At 70.6% G+C, this 3,134-nt stretch overlaps 1 non-coding gene across 1 annotated transcript in view; it reads right to left on the bottom strand.

Annotated features, from left to right (window-relative positions):
• Positions 1–113, bottom strand: part of LOC136570877 (5.8S ribosomal RNA) — a 153-nt gene extending 40 nt beyond the window's left edge. Inside the window, exon 1 of the ribosomal RNA XR_010785576.1 lies at positions 1–113. This exon is cut by the window's left edge and continues 40 nt beyond it. This is a non-coding gene — a ribosomal RNA (5.8S ribosomal RNA).
• Between the last annotated feature and the right edge of the window lie 3,021 nt (positions 114–3,134).

Here is a 3,134-nt window from a genome sequence, read left to right as displayed (position 1 = left end):
CGCAAGTGCGTTCGAAGTGTTGATGATCAATGTGTCCTGCAATTCACATTAATTCTTGCAGCTAGCTGCGTTCTTCATCGATGAACGAGCCAAGTGATCCACTGCTAAGAGTTGTCTGCCTTTCAGGCACCGGTCACGCCAAGCGGCCTCTTTTTATTACTCTGGCGCCGAGGACACGGGGGCGCGCACCTGGCTTCGACCGTACGAGCACACAGAAACAGAACGGAAAAAAAAAAAACAACTGGAGGAACCCACGCTCTGAAGGCCAGCCACGAGGCGGGGGAGCCCGCGCCCCCGACCGCCTCCCCCTGCGAGGGGAGACGCCGACCTCACAAAAGCTGTCCTTCAGAGGCGGCCCAGGCGCCCGGGCTCGGCCCGGCCTCCGTGCTGGGGACCACACGGTGCGCGCCGCAACACGGGAGGGCACGGCGGCCTGCCCGCTTCTCGCTTTCATGGGACGACACGCACAACACACACAGCACACAGCCGGGGGCACGCGGCCGTCGGGCCCCACACACACCAGCTCTCCCTCGATCCCCAACGGCACGGGCCTCGCGGAGTGCCGCCGCACTGCTGTGCAGCCGGCTTTTCTCTTCCCCCACTGCACGGCCTTGCCCTGGCTTGAGACGGTACGTGACGACGACCAGCCCCTGCCGACGCACCTCCCGCGGGACCGCTCCCTTGCTGGGCGGGCGAGCAACCAGCAGACGAGCTCCGCCGCCGGCATTGCCGGCACCCGTGGCCTGCTGGACAGCAGACCCTGCTGCCACTGGGGCTGCACTCCCGGGACCGCTGCCGCCGCGTCGCACCACCGGGGCCCCTTGCCTCAGGCACGCGCCTGGCAGATGGCAGTACGGCACTGAGCCGGGGGGCAAGGCCCTCTCTCCTCATTTGCATGCGGAGACCGGGCGGGGAGAAGCGCCCCTGCGGCTGCCCAGCAGGCCTTCCTGCGGCCCACACGCGGCCAGGAAGGGCGATGGAGGACGCGACGAGCGAGGCCCGGGACGGGACCGCCGCCGGGTGATGGCGGGCACCTTCCTGCTGACCGTCCCCGCAGGGAGGGACACCCGTCGAGCGGCGCCGCTGCCGCTCGGCACGGGGTTGCCCACGCTCGCGGGCCTCTGCTGCCGGAGGGCCCGCCGAGCGCTCGCCCCTCACAAGTGGGCGGTCAAGCCAGGGGACAGCCGGCGGACGACGGCGCCGCCGCTGCGCGATCGAGGAGGAAAGGCCATCGATGGGAGGAGAGGCTCCGGACGTGCCAGACGCGGAGCTGCGCGCGCCAGAGACCGCGGCGGCGGGCCTAGGAGAGAGAGCGTGGGCCGGCCCCGGCAGCCGCGACCCCACGGCTGAGGAAGGGCAGAGAGCATGCGCTCTCTGCCAGCATCGTCCATTACGACGAGGCGAGTGGGTCGGCCCCCGCGGCCGACTGCGCGCTGTGGCCTCTCCGCCAAGGCCGGGCCGCGGAGGCGGGGGGGCAGGGCGCCCCTCCCCGGCGCGGCACGGTTAGCGCCTGCGGCCGGCGACGGGATGACGACGGTGACAGAGGAGCATGGCCGGTGGCAACGGGACAACCACCGCAGGGGATCGGCGGGAGTAGCTGCTCCCCACCCCTCAGTGGCGCCCCACACTGCCACTGCCCAGCCCACCTGCCGCCGCTGGCACCACCACCACCACAGCGGGCCGCGCCAAGCCGCCCAAGTCTTTAAACCGCCGCCCGGCCCCGCCAGCCCCTTTCAGCAAACCTGCAGCGTTTGACGACACCAAGGGAAAAAAACCTGGGGGGACTGCTGAGGCGCGGAGCACTAGGTACCTGGCCCTGGGGCGAGGGAAATGACCTGCATGGACCCACCGGGGTGCCTCCCCCGCTGCCGCCCTCGGGGGAGCGTCCACCAGTGGGGGCGCGCCCGACATCTGCCACCACCATTGCCACATCTTCTCGGGGCCTGGGGTTTCCCTCAGTAGCCCGGCACTGCGCCTAAGAGGACCGCCGTGGCTCGGGCCGCCCCACCGGCGCGGGGGACGCGGGCCCGACCACCGAGCACACCTCAGGCGCGTGCGCGCACGCGCGGCACAAAGCGCGGCCCAGAACGCCCAGAGGCCTCAGCCCTTGGAGTTCCTCTGCCGTGCGTAAGACAGGGGCCGCTCAGCCCAAAAGCGGGGAACTCTGCCGGCTGCCAAAGACCCCACTCCCCAGTGCGGGAAGGGCCAGAGGAACCCCCTCCTCGGAGCCCCGAAGGCGCCCCCGCCACCGGCTCCCTCGCCCTTTGCACTTCGGCTGCTGACAGGTGCCACGGCCGGACGGCTGGCCATCGCTCGATGGGCGAAGCAGCGAGGGAAGGGACGGGTGCGCCTCTGGAAGGCGCCGTGCCGAGCACCCCTCCCTCCCGGCACCCAGGAGGCTTTCTCGCGCGCACACCGAGGAGAGCCGAGCTCGAGAGAACTCGGGCCGTGCCAGGGCACCCACACGCAGCACACCGGCGACCAGCATTTGGCGGCGCCGGCCGGGGCGGTGAGAGGCTCGGGGGCCCGTGGCCGCGCCCCACTCTCCGGCGGGGACGGACCGGCGGCAGCCCAGCGCAAGGCCAGGTTGGAGGGGCTGGAGTGGGGGGCGGGGGGCAAGCCACCACAACGGCGGCCAGCGCACCGTGCTTCTAGGCCTGGCCACGACGCGCAGTGTAGCGCGGGGAGAGCCCCACCTGCGTGCACGGTGGTGGGCTCGCATGGCGCGCTTCGCTGCGCCAAGCGGCTTTCCCCCCCTCTCCCCCTGCTGACCCCCGGCGCCTGGAGGTGCCACGCGCCTCTGGTCTCTCTCTCTCTGGGGCTGCCACGCGCAGTGAAGGGGAAGGGCGTGTGGCCCCCGGTGCTGACCGGGGCCGGCAGCCGGGGGCCGAGTGTGCAAATGGAGCAGGCATGTGACTGACGCCATGCGCACGGCCGGCCGGCCGACCCAGCACTACGCGGCAGGCGCCAAGCCCCAGCGGTAATGATCCTTCCACAGGTTCACTTACGGAAACCTTGTTACGACTTTTAATTCCTCTAGATAGTCAAGTTCGACCGTTTTCTCGACACTCCGGCAGGGCCGTGGCCGACCCCACCGGGGCCGATCCGAGGACCTCACTAAACCATCCAATCGG

The sequence above is a fragment of the Molothrus aeneus genome, unplaced genomic scaffold, assembly GCF_037042795.1.
Source record: "Molothrus aeneus isolate 106 unplaced genomic scaffold, BPBGC_Maene_1.0 scaffold_40, whole genome shotgun sequence".
Lineage (NCBI taxonomy): Eukaryota > Metazoa > Chordata > Aves > Passeriformes > Icteridae > Molothrus > Molothrus aeneus.
This window is presented reverse-complemented; position numbering and strand designations above follow the sequence as displayed.